The 19,078-nt window shown below is 41.4% G+C and overlaps 1 protein-coding gene across 2 annotated transcripts in view; it reads right to left on the bottom strand.

Annotated features, from left to right (window-relative positions):
- The window catches only part of LOC105484564 (laminin subunit gamma 2), a 68,522-nt gene extending 64,806 nt beyond the window's left edge, over positions 1-3,716 (bottom strand). Inside the window, exons 1-2 of one of the 2 annotated variants that reach the window (XM_071076819.1) lie at positions 3,451-3,716; positions 2,228-2,325 (exon numbers count right to left, since the gene is read on the bottom strand). The gene's annotated coding sequence lies outside the window, so the exon portion shown is untranslated. Of the gene's footprint in view, positions 1-2,227; positions 2,441-3,450 lie in introns of those variants that run through there. The other variant, XM_011746308.3, reaches the window with a different exon arrangement.
- Positions 3,717-19,078: the final 15,362 nt, after the last annotated feature.

Raw genomic sequence — 19,078 nt, 5'->3', positions numbered from 1 at the left:
GTACTGGCTGTTAACATGCCAGCAATGGACAGGGCTGTTGGTCCCAGTTCCCTGCCCTTTAAACAATCTCCCCAGATAGTTCTAATTATGTCAGCATTCACATTACAATTTTAAATGTAAAATATAGCAATCAGAAAAGAAAAATTTTTTAAACTCCCCTTTGTTCTTAATTGGTAAAGGAAAATGTCCATAAATGGAAATGGTTCAGTGTTTCCTGGATCGTCTGGGTAAATTCTCTGAGGCTGGCCGGACTCCAGAAAACAATGTTCTCTGAAGCAAAACCCTGGCTGAAGTGGCAAGCTTCCACTTTCTGCAGAAACATATGTGGTGTGCCCACAGCTAGTTTTCAGGGAGCGGTAGAGGCCAGAGCAGAACTGAAGTAATGCCGTTTATTTATTAAAGGGACATGATCGTTTTTCTGTAGTTGGCTGGTGGTACATCTGGGCCAGAGATGTGGTGGGAAATCAGCACATGAAGAAGAACTTCATTTGCTTCTTTTTTGGCGTAGCTATTATAGACTGAAATATTCAAATCAATTAATTGTTAAACAATACAAAAAAATGAGGCCGGACGTGGTGGCTCACGATTGTAATCCCAGCACTTTGGGAGGCCGAGGCGGGTGGATCAGTTGAGATCAGGAGTTCAAGACCAGCCTGGCCAACACGGTGAAACTCCGTCTCTACTAAAAATACAAAAAAAAAAAAACAAAAAAAAAAAAACCCAGCCTGGTGGCATGCACCTGTAGTCCCAGCTACCTGGGAGGCTGAGGCAGGAGAATCGCTTGAACCTGGAGGCAAAGGTTGCAGTAAGCCGAGATCACGCCACTACACTCCAACCTGGGCAAAAAAGTGAGACTTCGTCTCAAAAAAAAAAAAAAAAAAAAAAATTGAGAAGGAGCACAGAGAAGAGGGGCATAAGCTGAGGAAAGCAAAATAGACAAAAAACAATCAAAACAAAACAGGACAAAAGATTCTCTGAAAGAGGGGCAATTGGTAGATTTCAAGGCTGTGTCAGTTGTTGTGTTCCCTTAAAATGAAATTTGGTCATCGATGCCTCTGTGAAATATTGATTAGTAGATGAAACATTGCCCAAGATTCCTCAGCCATGCTTATGCTTGGACCATAGATATTCGGATTTGAATGAGAGAGGCAAAGGAGACCACTGCAGTGAAAATTCTTTTTTTTTTTTTTTTGAGACGGAGTCTTGCTCTGTCGCCCAGACTGGAGTGCAATGGCCGGATCTCAGCTCACTGCAAGCTCCGCCTCCCGGGTTCACGCCATTCTCCTGCCTCAGCCTCCCGAGTAGCTGGGACTACAGGCGCCCGCCACCTCGCCCGGCTAGTTTTTTGTATTTTTTAGTAGAGACGGGGTTTCACCGTGTTAGCCAGGATGGTCTCGATCTCCTGACCTCGTGATCCACCCGTCTCGGCCTCCCAAAGTGCTGGGATTACAGGCTTGAGCCACCGCGCCCGGCTGCAGTGAAAATTCTTGTCTCCATTGCAGTGGTGGGGGCCAGGGCTGTATCACATGCAGACTTGACAAGATAAGCTAGAAATGAGAGGTGGCTACCCTTAGATCAGACATCCTACTTTTGCCTTTGTAAGGAAGAAATGAGTTCAGGAAATAATGTTTCTAAATGTCTTTCTAAATTTAAATCTGAATTTTTTCCACCTTTAATAATTTAAATTAGACTCCCTCTCAAAAAAAATAATAATAATAATAATAATTTAAATTACAAAGTCTGAAAAACTCTATAGCATTTAGAGATCTGTCCTCTGCCTTTAAATGGCAAACTTTGGGTGTATTTTCAATGTCTAATAATAATCTTGACAATTATAATACTAACAGCCAAACTGTAGTGAATATTCTGCATACGCCCAGCTCAGTGATGAGAGCCTTTATAGGGATTATGGAGTTCACTGTTCACCACCATCCCATGAAGCAGGTGTTATTATTATCCTCATTTTCAGGTTACCCAGGCTCCCATGCAAATCCACACCAATACCTCTCTCTAGAATTATTATTCAACTACAATATAAAAGCAAATTAAGCCACTCACTGAACAAATATACTCTATAATTAAAAAAAAAATTGAATTGGATCTTTAATAAAATATGACATGCCTATTCCTTATAACATATACTGTATGTTCCATAGTCACCCCTCTGCAGCAGATAAGCAATAAACAAGGTTTGGCTATTAGGGGTACATTTTCTTTGTCATATTACCTTTTGTTATTCTTCAGTGTACGACGACTTCGATTCTTATGCAACATCTTTTTATGTCATCCAATCAGGTCTTGCATCGTTTTCTGTTGGTCTGATACCTTAATCCAGATATAAGAGTACATTATTAAGTAACTCAGTTCTTGAACGCCTTAGAACAATTGGAAGTTATTTTCGGCATAGTGGAAATAGTCTGAGCTGTGTGCAAGAGCTCAAGAATTTAGTAACTATATCCCGAACTCAGCTTTTCTAGGGCTGGGTTATACAGAAATCCCCAAACATTCCTGGGTGTTTCTTTTGCAGGAAACCTGCAGATTGGTTATTCCACTGCGCTCCAACGATGGAGAGAGCTACAAATAATCACAGAAAAATCTAGAGACCTTCCTCACTAACCTAAAAATTTCTCATAGCCTCAATATGTTTATTTAGATTAAGTAGGAAAATTAATTCAGTGATTCAGACAACTTAAACCAAAATGACACATTTGCCTCAACCACCTGGCTATTTTAGGTGAATTTATTTTAGGCCTGAATTATTTGGACAACTATTTCAGCGCTCTGTTTTTTATTGTATGAATACAAAGAAAAACAAGGTTTAATCGTCATTGCTTTATCAAATTAACTAATGCCTTTGCTATTCTCTTTCTTTAGGGTCCTCTATTAATACAACCCTTATAATTAACTTAGAAACTTTCAGCTTAAGCACAATATGGCTACGTGGTTTTGCCACAGAATTGTTTACATGGAACTGAATACATCTATGTGCCTCAGGTAAACATAAAATGGTGTGAAAGGAACATAAATCATGGGACCCCCAAATCACTAAGCCAAAGGGAAGAGTCAAGCTGCGAACTGCATTACACAAACCTGCCTCCCATTTTTTTTTTTTTTTTTGAGACGGAGTCTTGCTCTGTCACCCAGGCTGGAGTGCAGTGGCTGGATCTCAGCCCACTGCAAGCTCCTCCTCTCGGGTTCACGCCATTCTCCTGCCTCAGCCTCCCCAGTAGCTGGGACTACAGGCACCCGCCACTTCGCCCGGCTAGTTTTTTGTATCTTTTAGTAGAGACGGGGTTTCACCGTGTTAGCCAGGATGGTCTCGATCTCCTGACCTCATGATCCGCCCGTCTCGGCCTCCCAAAGTGCTGGGATTACAGGCTTGAGCCACCGCGCCCGGCCTCCCATTTTGTTTTTAAAGAAGATAGTTACAAAGATAAAAAAGCTACATACCTCTCTCACAATTTGCCCACTAGGAAATTCCTTGTGGGTCCCAAGATCAAGTTCTGTTGCATTTCACCCTGACAAGGAAAACTGAGAGTTTATCTTCACCGGTACCGGACAAAGGACAGAACTTAAAGTCATCCCTCTACTCACCTGAGACAAATGCATATCTGATCACTTCCTCTGCTCTGTATTTTATCTTATGTAAAAATGCAGATTCAATGAGCTAAAGGGATACATAAGCGACTATTCCTTTACCCACCCTTACATGTGAATGGCTAATCGAAGATTCAAAATAATGCAACCGTTTGCCTCTTATCTATACACACCTTCAAAACATTCCTTCCTCCTTTCCAATTATCAGCCCTTTCCCCTTTAAGTATTGAAGCTCTCAAAATCATCTTTGGAGAAAGGCATAGGTCTGTCTTCCAGGTGCAAGATGTCCTTAACTTTGACTTCTAAACTTCCAAATTGATTGAGATTTGTTTCAGATACTTTTTGGTTTACAGTGGATTACACTTAAGCTAAAAATTCTACACACACATGGATATGTATTACTTGAGCTCTAGGTAGAAAATCTCCTTTTAAGTAAGATTTTGGGGGCTTTGGTTGATTTGTTGTTGTTGTTGTTGTTGTTGTTGTTTTGAGATGAAGTCTTGCTCTGTCGCCCAGGCTGGAGAGCAGTGGCCGATCTCGGCTGTAAGCTCCCCCTCCTGGGTTCACGCTATTCTCCTGCCTCAACCTCCTGAGTAGCTGGGACTACAGGCGCCCGCCACCACGTCCGGCTAATGTTTTGTATTTTTAGTAGAGATGGGGTTTCACCGTCTTAGCCAGGATGGTCTCGATTTCCTGACCTTGTGATCCGCCCGACTTGGCCTCCCAAAGTGCTGGGATTACAGGTGTGAGCCACTGCGCCTAGCCAGTTGATTTGGATTTTAGGTTTTAATCTTGTACTCTATATTATCTTTTTTTTGAGTCAGAGTGTTGCTCTGTCACCCAGGCTGGAGTGCAGTGGCATGATCTCGGCTCACTGCAACCTCTGCCTCCCGGGTTCAAGCGATTCTCCTGCCTCAGCCTCCCCAGTAGCTGAGACTACAGGTGTGTGTGCCCAGCTAATTTTTTGTATTTTCAGTAGAGATGAGGTTTCAGCATGTTAGCCAGGATGGTCTCAATCTCTGGACCTCGTGATCTGCCCACCTTGGCCTCCCAAAGTGCTGGGATTACAGGTGTGAGCCACGGCACCCAGCCTATTACCTTTTAAAAGGGGTGGGGCTGGGGGGTGGCAATTCTAAATCTTTGGACCCTTCAAGGCCTGATGTAAAACCCATCTTAGAAGAAACTGTCTCATTGTTATCTGTGCGCTAATCTTTCTTGTTGGAAATTTCTGAAGAAATTTTATTAACTTGATAAATACGTTTATTTTAATAAATATTATTTTAATGAACTTCCTCTTAGAACCAGATCTTGTCTAATCAGTCAACCACATTGTTGATGTTTCCTCTGAAATACAGACAGAGCTGAAAGAATGATAACAGAGAATGCCATGTTAATTCAGACCAATGTGCCCTTACACCGAACCAAGCTGTATCTGACAGAAGCACCCGTGGATGTTTTGGGAATGGGTTGCTCTCATTACACCAACTTCAATGATTAGGAAAACAGTCTAAAAGATCCTCATATTTTCTAATTCGCATGCTATGGAATTATCATCCACAAATTTAACCAACTCTTTTAAATATTTTTAAAATATATTTCCTAGGTATTGTTGGTCTGATAAATAAAATCAATTTTTATTACATTATTAATACAAGGACCTCACAGTTGTTACTGGTTCTAGTGCTTTAGGATTTGCTAATCCTTTTTTCCAATCTCTTAAGGTTTTGTAAACTTCATCTATATGTTTCTTTGCCTTTCTGGCTGAAAAACCCTACTTTTACACTCTTCTAGTAGCCTGCCCTGGTGACGATTTTGGTTACTTTGGAAGTTTCTAAGCTTTCCCATGTGTCTTGATAAAGAAAGATCAGATTGTAAAAATTTCTTACATTTGAATACACTGCAGCTTGTATACTGGGGCATAACTCTTTCTGATGGGGCTGGAGTGGTTCCAGACAGGTCATCGAGTATAATTAAGCCCAGTGCTGGCACCTGGCACAGGACAGTTCAGAGGGTGGGATTGGCAGAGCGCTGAAATTCAACACAGATTTTCCCTTGCCATGCCATGCACCCTGGCACAGGCCTGCGTGCCTCTAGAGGAAGGAAAACTTTTCTCTAATTGCTCTGTTTAGAGAGGCTCTCTTAATTTAATTTTTTATTTTTGTGGGTCCATACTAGGTATATATATTTATGAGGTATATGAGATACCTTGATATAGGTATGCAATGAGTAATAATCATGTCGTGGAAAATGAGGTATCCATCCCCTTAAGCATTTATCCTTTGTGTTACAAACAATTCAGTTATACTCTTTTAGTTATTTTTATTTTTTAAGTTATTGTTATTATTTTTTGAGACAGAGTCTCGCTCTGTCACCAGGCTGGAGTGCAGTGGTATGATCTCAGCTCACTGCAACTTCTGCCTCCTGGGTTCAAGTGATTCTCCTGCCTCAGCCTCCCAAGTAGCTGGGACTACAGGCATGTGTCACCACGCCAGGCTAATTTTTTGTATTTTTAGTAGAGATGGGGTTTCACCATGTTGGCCAGGATGGTCTCGATCTCTTGACCTCGTGATTCGCCTGCCTCACCCTCCGAAAGTCCTGGGATTACAGGCGTGAGGCACCACGCCCGGCCACAGTTTTTTTTTGTACGCATTAAACATCCCCGCTTTTCCTCCACCTCCTGCTACCCTTCCCAGCCTCTGGTAACCAGTCTTCCACTCCCCATCTCCATGAGTTTAATTGTTTTGATTTTTAGCTCCCACAAAAAAGTGAGAATGTGCAAAGTTTGTCTTTGTGTGCCTGGCTGACTTCATTTAACATATGACCTTCAGTTTCATCCATGTTGTTGTAGATGACAGGATCTCATTCATTTTTTATGGCTGAATAGTCCTCCATTGTGTATATGTGTCACATTTTCTTCCTCCATTCACCTGTTGATGAACACTTAGGTTGCTTCCAAATCTTGGCTCTTGTGAACAGTGCTGCAAAAAACATGGGAGTGCAGATATTTCTTTGATACACTGATTTTCTTTATTTCGGGGTATATATCTAGCAGTGGTATATATCTAGCAGTGGGTATATATCTAGCAGTGGGATTGCTAGTCATATGGCAGCTCTGTTTTTAGTTTTTTGAGGAACCCAGAGAAGCACCTTTTTGCTAGCCTTCTGCCTGGAGGCATCACATTTTCTAATTTGCACTAAAGTGTCTGCTGAGCTTGCCATGGCCCTCCTCCTCAGTCATCAGCAGCAAATAAAAACCAAAGGATCAGTCTAGACGACTTCTTGGTAAGAAGCTGATAATTCAGATCCCATCATTTAATAATTCTAATTTGGATTGTTTTCAATATAATAATACCACTTTTCACTGAACTTCATATTTCACCTTTCTGCTTACTCCAGTTCTTATGAGCTTTTCTAAAAGGTTTCTTTTTCTCTGCACTGATTTCATATTCAGCATCAACTTCAGTGAAATACCATCTGGAAGATTAAACCATGTATTACGTGTTCCAGGTAATTTGCAATCATTGTAGAAAACATTGCTTACTATACCAATCTTTGGGGGATATTTCTTCCAGCACATTTTCCTCCATCCAAAAAAAACTGCGCTTTCTCTCTAAGCAGGTCCGTATGTATAGCAAAGTATTATCTCTAGTTCTGGGGTACCTAAATTTTTAAATAATTTGTGGTGTGGAATCTTAGTAACTTTTTTGAATGTCTAAACAAATGACTATTGTTCTATCTTATCTCTAAATTTATTTATGCTCCCGAAGAGCCATTCTAGCGTGATCCTGTCTCCAGAAAACCATGCTTCCTTTTCCAGACTAAGTTGCTTGCCTAACTTTTTGAGAGATTCTATCAGCGTAACTGTATAGGGGAGTTAGACAGAATCTATAATCTGTATAGGGGAGTTAGACAGAATCTCAGGCAGCTCTATCTAGTGAAAATTTCTGCAATGATGCAAATGTTCTATATTTTTGCTCCCTAATAGGGTAGCCGCCAGCCATATGTGTAATGTGAGTCAGGAGCTGAATTTTTAATTAATTAAATTTTAACTTTAATAGCCACTTGTGGCCAGTAACTACTGTATTGGTCAGTACAGGTCCAAGGCCTTCTCTGGAACCCTTTTCATGAATGGATATCACACTAAGTCCCTCCTTCACAGTGATTGCTTGTAACAAAATGCTGCTTCTTCTTGTCAGCAGTACCATAGTTTCTCGCCCAAGTTCTTGTGAAATTATCTTACGTGTTACATAAAATTTTCTGACCCTGAATTTTCATTAGCATATATTACAGGGTTTTTTGTTTTTTAAATAGGGTCTCTCTCTGTCATCCAGGCTGGAGTGCAGTGGCGTGATCACAGCTCCCTGTAGTCTCAGCCTTCTGGTTTTAGGTGATTCTCCCACCTCAAACTCCCAGACAGCTGGAACTACAGGTGTGCACCACCACACCCAACTAATTTTTGTATTTTTTGTAGAGATGAGGTTTCACTATGTTGCCCAGGGTAGTCTCAAACTTCTGAGCTCAAGTGATCTGCCCATCTCGGCCTCCCAAAAGTGCTGGGAATACAGGTGTGAGCCACTGCACTCAACCAAATATCACTTTTACATTAATAAACCCCGTAAACTAGATGCCTAGAACTTGGGAGTAAGTCCTTTGCTCTTTTAGTTTTACCTTCTTGAGACTGACATTTGGAGAGTTGTGCATATTTTTGTTTCCACAATTGTAGGGCATTCATACTTGCCTAGGAAAGTCACTATATTTGAAGGGTATCCTGTGAAAAATGAAACGGTTAAAGTTTGTAAAATATGTCCCAGAAAAATGTGTTTAAATGTGCTTTCTAGTACATTCTTGAAAACTTAGGTATTATAATCATCTACAAATGGAATTTACCTACAAAAACAATCATCACAATCACAGGTTTCAAAAGTATATAATCTTTTTAAAGAAAATAATATGATACAGGAAAGAGAAAAAAAGTGATTATAACCTGTCTCTTTTTGGTCACTGTAGGCTAAATTCTTTATATTAAATTCTTTATATTAAAGTCTGACAAATTTATTTGATTGAGATAATTTTGATAGAGAATCTTTTTTTTGTTTGTTTTTGAGATGGAGTTTCGCTCTTGTCGCCCAGGCTGGAGTGCAATGGCGTGATCTAGGCTCACTGCAACCTCTGGCTCCCGGGTTCAGGCGGAGAATATTTTGTCTCAGTAAAATATTTTACTGTGCTCATTCTTTTATTTCCTTCTTCAGGGAATTTCTTGGATTATTTGCTATGAGCCAGCACTGTGGTAGACACTTGGTAAGTAATACAGTGCCACCCTACATAATCTATGGAAAAGGATGATAAATCCTAGGCAAGAAGGCTGGAACTAAAGGAAAAAATAAGATTATGAGGTACAGTTTCAAGGCTTTTCCTGATATAGTAAGTTTCATTGCAAGAGAACAATGAATTAACCACTTCAATCTTTCTTTCTTTTTTCTTTTCTTGAGACAGGGTCTCATTCTATCAGCCAAGCTGGCGTGCAGTGGCATGTTCTCTGTTTACGCCCACCACAGTATCCCAGGCAACTGGCACTACAGGTGCACGCCATGAAGCCTAGCTAATTTTTTAATTTTTGTAGAGATGGGGTTTCACCATGTTGAACAGGCTGGTCTCAAACTCCTGTGCTGAAGCAATCCACATGCCTTGGCCTCCGCAAGTGCTGGGATTACAGGCATGAGCCATTGCGCCCAGCCCCACTTTGATCTTTCTAATAAATGACTACTCAACTGTTAAGACTGTAAATCTGCTTGATGAAGAGTGAGGGATCTTAAATATTACTGTCTTTGGTATGCTGGGGACATTTGGGCTCGTCAGAGAGTGTGTAGGCTGGGGACTCTTCCAATGGTACCCATTTTCTCATCTTCCTCAGAATAAAACCCAAAGTCATTCTGTGTCATCTCAGGTCATATGTGATATGCCCTGCCCCACCTTTCCAACTCATCCTCTGCAGTTCTCTCCCCTCATCCTATCTATTCCAGCCACTCTGGTCCCTCTGCTGTTTTCCAGACAAGGAAGCAAACTCCACCTCCAAGCTCATCCCCACCTGAGGGTGCCTACAATCACATGCCACCTCCCGCTCCTGCTTAGTTAGCCTCTATTCCTTTCCTTTGCTTTATGTTTTTTCTTATTACTTATCACCCCCCAACATAAGATTCATTATTTATTATTTGTCTCCCCCTATAGAATATAAGTTTCATGATGGCAGGGACTTTGCATTATGGCAAGGCATGGAAGAGTACCTGCCTCTTACTAGGCCCTCAGTAATATCTTTTTGAATGAATAAATGATACATGCTTTGTACTTATTTTATAAGGTTGAATTACTCACCTTTCTATATCTAAGTTTAAACATTAGTATGAAGAGAGAAGTTATACCTTATTAAATTACCCCTTAAGAGTGTTAGGAAAGGCCAGGTGCGGTGGCTCACACCTGTAATCCCAGTACTTTGGGAGGCCGAGGTGGGCAGATCACCTGAGGTCAGTAGTTCGAGACCAGCCTGACCAACATGGTGAAACCCCGTCTCTACTAAAAGTACAAAAATTAGCTGGGTGTGGTGGCACATGCCTGTAATTCCAGCTACTTGGGAGGCTGAGGCAGGAGAATCGCTTGAACCCAGGGGGCGGAGGTTGCAGTGAGCTGAGATCACACCACTTCACTCCAGCCTAGGCAAAAGAGTGAGACTCCACGTTAAAAAAAGAAAAAGAAGAAGAAGAAAAAAAGAATGTTAGGAAGATAATTAATGTTATTCATATTCAGATTTGACCTGCTGGAAGACAAACCATTCTAAAACTCAATTTTTTTATTTTATTGAAAGAATGCCAAACCATACATTCATACAACTAAAATTAATATAAAAGAATGGCATACAACTATAATAGAAACTTTGTAAGAACCAGTAAACGTCAAAATGAGATAATGCTGCCAGGCACGGTGGTTCACGCCTGTAATTCTAGTACTTTGGGAGGGCTAAGCAGGTGGAACACCTGAGGTCAGGAGTTTGAGATCCGCCTGGCCAACATGGTGAAACCCTGTTTCTACTAAAAATACAAAAATTAGCTGGCATGGTGCACATGACTGTGGTTCCAGCTACTCGGGAAGCTGAGGCAGGAGAATCTCTCGAACTCAGAAGGTGGAAGTTGCAGTGAGCCAAGATTGTGCCACTAGACTCCAGCCTGAATGACAGAGCAAGACTCCATCTCAAAAAAAAAAAAAAAAAAAAGATAATGCTTATGCTGATGTTTATAAATCATTCCTTAGGTTTACAGTGTGAAGATTAAGAAGGGAAGAGACTTGCACATAGACCGAGGGTGTTAATGGAAGGCAGAGAGAAAGTTCAAATCTTCAATGCCTCTTTGCATTCAAGTTATTGGTCTCATCTCAGGGAAAGTGTCCACCCACCCAGGCATTCCTCAGTACCATAAATTAAGAGTCATTTAATCAAAACTTCTGCTACACTTTAAATGTTTCTCCCTTCCAAAACTCATGTTGAAATTTAATTGCCGTTGTAATGGTATTAAGAGGTATGAACAATAAGAGGTGATTAGGTATTAAAACATCCATAGGGTCAGTTTAATTCCCTTTTTAAAAGGGCTTTTAGGAGTGTGTTCTCTTTCTTGGCTCCTTTGCTCTTCTACCATTTGAGGAAAGGTGTTCCTCCCTTCTGTGGGATGCAGCATTTAAGACGCCATCTTGGAAGTGGTGACCCAGACCTTACCAGGCACCAAGCCTGCCAGCACCTTGACCTTGAACTTCCCAGCCTCCAGAACTGTGAGAAATACATTTCTGTTGTTTATAAATTACCCCATTTCAGGTATTCTGTTATAACTGCACAAAACAAACTAAGATACCTTCCCTGTCCCCTGGGAGACCTGCATTCACCAATTTAGGCAGTTAAAAAGAATCAGAGTTGTTTTTATTCCCTATTTTTCACATTCATTTTTTGTGATGGGAAGGAAATTTTATGGCAGCAGGTGTAACTAACTCACTTCAGTGTTCGCAAACTTTGAAAGCCATAAACTTATTTTTAAACTTTCCATCAGCTGGGATACATTTATCTGCAAGTCACAGAAATCTCAACTGAAAATGTCATTTATAGCCAGGCGCGGTGGCTCATGCCTATAATCCCAGCGCTTTGGGAGGCCGAGGCGGGTGGATCACGAGGTCAGGAGATCGAGACCATCCTGGCTAACATGGTGAAAACCCATCTCTACTAAAAATACAAGAAATTAGCCAGGTGTGGTGACGGGCACCTGTAGTCCCAGCTACTTGGGCGCCTATAGTCCCAGCTACTTGGGAGGCTGAGGCAGGAGAATGACATGAACCCGGGAGGCAGAGCTTGCAGTGAGCTGAGATTGTGCCACTGCACACCAGCCTGGGCAACAGAGACCCATCTCGGGAAAAAAAATAGTGGTATTTATAAGAAGTAGATTTATAGGCTTACATACAGAAAATTCTGAGCATGAGTGGCAAATAGAGTTAAATTACCCTGTAGTTCAATAATATCATCAAGAATACAAGTTCTATCTTTCTCTTCCATCGTCCACTTCATCTGAAGGCTTATTCCCCTCATAGTTGTAGACTGGGTGCCAGTAGCAATCAAGGTTGGATGCTTCCTTATTTTTGTAAACAGGAGAGATCTGACCCTTCTCCCTCAAACTCCAAACAAAAATCTTTCCTGATTGAGCCTATCATATGCCATCTCTGAACCTGTAATTATCACCAGGAAAATGCTTCATGCGGATTGGTTTAAGCCTTGGTATCCTAACCACTGGCAAAAGGGATGGGACACTTACGATTGGCTTAGGCCAGAGGTCAGAAAACTATAGATGCAGGCCAAATCCTGCTTGCCAGATGTTTGGGGGAAGTTTTATTAAAACACAGTCTTCCTCTACATATTGTCTATGGCTACTTTTACTACAACGGCAGAATTCAACAGCTCCAACAAAGACCATGAAGCCCCAAAAGCCTCTACTATTTGCTATCTGGTCCTTTACAGAAAAAGTCTGCCCAGCCCTGGTTTACTTTAACATGGGTCTGCTTTGGACCTGTGTTTAATCCCCCAAACTATGATACTCCTACACAGAGAGGGAAAGTTTAGACTCAGTGTAGATCTCCTCCCATGTCAACCTAAGGCTATTTTTTTCTTTTGTTCTTTCCAAAGCAAAACTGGAAAAGAACTGAGCACACAAACTTCAGAACGAAAGGCTTTACTTTTGTAAGTCCACTGACTGATCTGCATTTCTCTCTTCTAGAGTGATGAGTATCTGTTCCTGACATTGATCGATGTTCCAGCCTTGGCTATATGTTGTTTTGTTGGATTGACTTGAAGTTATTTGTTAATTCCATGGAACTGGACTACCCAAACCATCTGCCAGATCTTCAACCCACCAACAGTGTTAGATGGAATTCCCCAGAGTCCTGCTGCAGTCATAGAAGAAACATTATCCCTAAAACCAGGGCACTGCTTTGCAATGCCTGTCAGTCAGTCACAGGCAGAATGGCTCCTCTCCACGTTCACATCAATGATTTTCTTTTGTTTTGTTTTGTTTTTGAGATGGAGTCCTGCTCTGTCAGCCCAGGCAGGAGAGCGATGGCACGATCTTGCCTCACTGCGACCTCCACCTCCCAGGTTCAAGTAATTCTCTAGCCTTAGCCTCCCAAGTAGCTGGGATTACAGGTATGCACTACTATGTCCCACTAATTTTTGTATTTTTAGCAGAGACGGGGTTTTGCCATGTTGGCCAGGCTGCTCTCTAATGCCTGACCTTGGGTGATCCGCCTGCCTTGGCCTCACAAAGTGCTGGGATTACAGGTGTGAGCCACTGCACCGAGCCTCACATCAATGATTTTCCAGGTAAGTGATTTCCTGTCCAAATAGCAATCTGAACTTTCTTTTAATAATAGCTTTTCTCGTTTACTTTTATTATGACAAGAGCAATGGATGTCCATTTTGGAAACATTAGCAACACAGATAACAAAAAAAAAAAAAAAAAAAAGATTGTCACCATCCCACACTCCTAGGGAACTTTAAAAACAAACAGTGTGTTCCGGAGGTGAAGTCTTCCCTCCAAGTGGTCTGAACTAGCTTTGACTTTTCCAGCAGGAAGTCATCATGGAGGATTTCATTTTTTAACCCCCTATATTTATGAAGTTACTGAATGGGCCTATTCTTTGACTAGCCTTTCTGACAGTCTTTATTAAATTGTGAACTTTCTGACTGTTTAAAAAAATTTATGGAAAAGGGCAGGGTTTGAGAAGTTGCTATTTTGAATAACTTATTGTTATGTACATCTTTTAGAGTCTTATGTACATCTCTTTCAAACATGAAAGAGAACCTATTTCTCTTCATTTGGACTAGTACATCCAATTCCACCTCATTTTGTAAATAAAAGGAAGCCAACTTTTCTGAAATGTAGGGTTGGGAAAGTATGCTCAGCTTCACAAATCCTCACTTAGGCACACCTGTGGGTTTACTAATGCTCAGTATAGAAACCACTTGAAAATGCCCAACGCTGGTTTGTTTCCAAGACACCAAACAGGAACAACATTAGTTTTAGGGCTAAAATTGAAGATAGGATGGGATTCAGTATCATCCAGGTCCTACAGTGATCTGAGTATAGGATGTGGGCCAACGCTGTAATTTTAACCAGGCATTATTCACAGAGTGGCGCTTTTCCCCTGCTCCAAGCACTCACCTCCACATCTATTATTTCGTGATGGAGTCTACACAGTACAGCTGACACCATGGTTGGTAGTAAACTTGACTATTCTTATCCTAAGGATAATCCTGCTTAAAGGAAGTATGAGCCTCTGAATACCTGGAAGAGAAGTGAATGCGGGAGGGAAGTAGACCAATGACAAAAGTTAAAAGCACACTGGCTCTGGGGCCCAGGCTGTCTGAATTTGAATCCCAGCTCCATCCTTACAGGCAAGGGATCTTGGGCAAGGTCCTTAACTTCTCTAGGTCTCATTTTCTTCGTGGATACAGTAATGCTAATAGAACCCTCCTATTTCATAGTGTTGACTGCTGTGAAGGAGAAAGGCAATACATGGGCTACAAACTTAGCCCAATATACTATGTAAGTATTAGCCCTATCATTAGGGTGGCAGGGTGGGGAAAGGGGGAAGCACATCCAGAATGGGAAAGCTGGGAGCTCTGAAACACACTTCTCTTCACAACATCATCTGCTGTATAATCCATATTTACAGGGTTCCAACTACCCCGAACTGCACAATTCATCTTTAGACTTTCTGCATCAGGCTGACTCTGGGAAAGCAGGGGTGCCAGGGTCGGTGGGGTGGGTGGGGTGGATGGAGTGTTATTTTTCAGTCAAGTAATTTTTTCCTTAAACAGATTTTTTTTTGCATGGCTATAAATTTACAGAAGATTGAGAATATAATGGAATTCCCATACATGGCACATTCAGTTTCCCCTATTACTAGGGGAATTACTAGCATCCCACATCAGGAAGGGACATTTGTTACCATTAACCACCAATATTGGCACATTACTTTTATTATGTTCATATTCTCTTCCTATTTTCTTCAGTTTTTACCCAGTGTCCTTTTTCTGTTCCAGGGTTCCATCCAGGATATCACGTCACACTTGGTTGTCACCTTAGATTCCTCGTGGCTGTGACAGTTTCTCAGACTGTCCGTGTTTTTGACTGCCTTGATAGTTTGGAGGAGTAATGGGGAGGTGTTTTGTAGAACATCCTCCAACTGGGGTTTGTCTGATGTTTTTCTCATGATTATAACAGAACGGGTTACTGGCTGTGGCGAGGAAGACCACAGAGGCAAGTGCCATTTTCATTTCATCGTGTCAAGAGTACACGCCGTCCGCGTGACTCTCACCGTTGGGGTTACTCTGGAGCCGCCGGGTGAAGTAGAGTTTGTCGTGCTGCCCACAGTAACATCACTCTCCCCGCCCTTTTCCACACTGTGTTCCGAGAGGAAGTCGCTATGTGCTGCCCACACTTACGGATTGGGAGTTATCCTGCACCTCTCTGAGGGCAGAATATCTACATAAATCATTTGCAGTTCCTCTGTATGGGAGATGTGTCTTTTCTCCTCAAGTAATTTTTCCCATCTAGTCTTTGCTTGAATGAATTATTTTATTTTCACTCAACACCAACTAAAAAATAGTCTAAAGCCAATTCCCCCAAGTCGAAGGAATTTTCTGTAATTAAGTATTAGTATTTGGAGTGTTCATAAGCCTGGGCATGGGGAAAATATGACAAAAACAAGGTTTCTAAAACCTGACTTAATCTTCTAGTTGAGTGTCACAGTGGGCAGATCCGGAATTAGTAATTCCTTGCTAACCCTATATGGAAAGGCCCGAAAATGAATAAGAACTTAAAAATAAAATGAGTGGGATGGTCAAAACCAATATAAATGAATTGCTGTGAGCCAAATAGAAAAGCATCCTTTGGCAAGTTTCAACCGGTTACCTCTGCGTGCCCTGAGAATGTGCTTTCGGTGTTCCAGGCCACTGGGCGCCCTTTGGAGGCATGCATCCTGCCCCTCCTCCAAAAGGAGGCAATCTCCTAAAACATGCCCCTCCTAAGGCACACATGTTCAGATTGTCCTAGCATCAACATGCTCTTAAAATCACACACATACACACACCCTTTTATTATTATTATTATTATTATTATTAGAATAAAAGCCATGTCTTACTCTGAATAATTTGCTGGGTAACCAAAAATCCACTTGAACTTTTTCTTGGAGAGACTCCTTCCTTGTAAAACTAAAAAGTATATGCTTTGGGGTTGTTCATTTGAAGGAAAATGGGAGAAGTTTATTGTTGGATCAGCCTGTAAAGTTTCCACATCTGTTTGGTCAGATCAAACATTAGCCACCATTATCTTCACTCTATCAGTATATTTGTTTTCTCTGAAAGCAATTCAAAATTTGCTCCCAAAGCATGAACTTACAGACATAGACTAGTGTTGTGCATTTCTCCAAAGTTTGCCTCCAGACAGAAAGACCTCTAATGTGCCAGCAGGTTCCTTGCGCCCGCCCTCACCTTGGGTCAGGCACAGCTCAGTTGCAGCATTCCGTGGCTCTGACACATCTCCTTGGAAACCCACCCATTGCCTGGTATATAGCAACCTGCATTCCCCAGTGGTAGAGGCCTTGATTCCTGTCTTATCCTGTTCTTCTGTGCTTTCACCCACATCTGAGGACAGGCCTTCATTTTGATCTATTATCTCAGGCCATTAAAATGAGCAGAAGGAAAAAAACCCCTTAAACAGCTCCAGTGTAATCGTGGTGAAGATTCTTAAAAAGAATTATCATGGCCATTTCAGAGCCTCCTCAATTTCCCCATTTCCTGTAAATGCAGCAAATGGAGAACTGCCCTGATTACACAGAAAGTTCAGGGAAGATGTTGGGGTTGCAAGTGGTTTCTGGCCAACTAAACCCCTGCTAACAGTATTTTTCTAAAGTATGACACTTCATTTCCAGATTAGGCGCACTCACACCTTCATTTAACAAAATAGGTGTCCTCACTGTGTCACCCACTATGTAAAGCGTGATTATTATCATCTTTCTGGAAGATTTGGATCTTGTTCATTCTTAACCATTATTTTTATTTAGCACTATAGTTAATACAGACAGTATAAGTCAAAGTTTTGCTCACCCTTTGCTCACTTGGAAATTTTGGAAATCTTTGTTTATTTTTTTAAATGAAATTATTGATAGGAGCTTATATTCTTGAGATATTTTTCTTTTAATTAACTCAATTGCTCATTGGGGGGAGTGGGGGGTGGGATCTAGCTAATCTAAGGGCTTTGATTTATGTTTTATATGTATTTAGTTTCCAAATTCTTTGCTTGCAGAGGTACACTAAAAGAATGCCAGTTTGCAGAATGCACATGCAACCACAAAAGGAAATACAGTAATCTGATATTTGGTTAGAGTAAATCAGATATCCCTATTTAAACCATTGGCTTTACAGAAATTACTCAAGTGTACTTCATCAACCCCAAGCATGTCCTCTAGTATTCATGTGGGACTCAAACCCACCCTTTTGTATTAAGGAGTCTCATCAAGTGTCCGTCATGTGTCTGAGTGCAGGATGCAAAGAGCCAGGGCATCCATGAATCACGATGTGTCATTCATGGCCTATGGGCTGACAAAGTGAACAAAGATTTCATTAGGCTTTATTTGAGAAATAAAACTTCAGGACAATGTACTGAAGTGGCTTCAACTGGGACAGGATTGAAAGAGAGAAAAGTGTGATGACTTAACCAAATAAATTATCTAGTAAAACATCTACCTCAGCTACTCACTACGGTGATCACATCTAGATGGTGCCATTTCAATCAACTGTACTTCTTCCACAACCTCAGTTTCAAGCACCCCATCTCTAATCACCGCATTGATTCTTGAAGCTCAGTCTCTCAAGTGCCCAGACTTTAATAATACCTCAACCCTCTGGAGCCTATGATCCATTGAACCTGCCACCTTTGCACTTTTCCCACCTTCCTTTACCATCATAGCCCTCCTAACCCATTTTAAATTCCATGGTCAGTCATTAGAGTCCATCCTTCACACACACCCACAACTTACTGCCTCACTTTGAATTCATGTTCATTAACTTCAAGGGGTTCTTAATACTACCTGGCCATCAGATTCATTTCCCCAGTTCATTGGCTCTCCTATTCTCCTCAAAGACCATTTCACACTTTCCCTTTTTCTTTAAACCTTCCACTCTTCCTCCCCCATGTCACTCTGCTAATGATTTATTTCCTAAGACACACACAAAAAAGAAGTACTCAGAAGAGAACTTCTACCACACACTTCTACAGCCACATCCCACAATTTGCCTACCTTCCCCACCATCACATAACCATCTCAGGCCAACGGGAGGGCTCCTCCCTTGCCCTCATCAAAGACCACATTCAGGGATTCTCTACCTGCATCGTTGGTTTTTATCTTTCTTCTAGGATATTGCCCACCTGCCTACAAACATGCTGTTGATTTTTCCTGTCTTAAAAAAACAAAAGAACTGCCTTGAACCCATGCTATACTTTAGCTTCTGCCCTATTTTTCTGCTCCCCTTTAGAGCAATACAAAAGAGTTGTGCATACGACTCTCCCCAGTTTCTGTTCTCCTAGTCTCTCTTGAAACTGCTGCAATTAGGTTTCAAGAAACCTCTCCATGGAATAGGTTTTGGCCTCCACTATTCCAACGGCCTTCCATGTTGTAAACTCAATGGCCAATTCTCAGCCATAATCTTCTTGACCCTGACAGCATCGTTTAACATAACTGATCATTTCTTTCTCCTTAAAACACTTTCTTTTCTTGGTTTCCAGGACATTGTGCTCATGAGGCTTTTCTCCATGAGGCACCTCCTTCTCAGTCGACTTTGCTGAATCCTTTTCTCTCGACCTCTTAACATAGAAGTGCCCCTTAATGTAGAAGAAACCACCGG

Source organism: Macaca nemestrina, chromosome 1, assembly GCF_043159975.1.
Source record: "Macaca nemestrina isolate mMacNem1 chromosome 1, mMacNem.hap1, whole genome shotgun sequence".
Lineage (NCBI taxonomy): Eukaryota > Metazoa > Chordata > Mammalia > Primates > Cercopithecidae > Macaca > Macaca nemestrina.
This window is presented reverse-complemented; position numbering and strand designations above follow the sequence as displayed.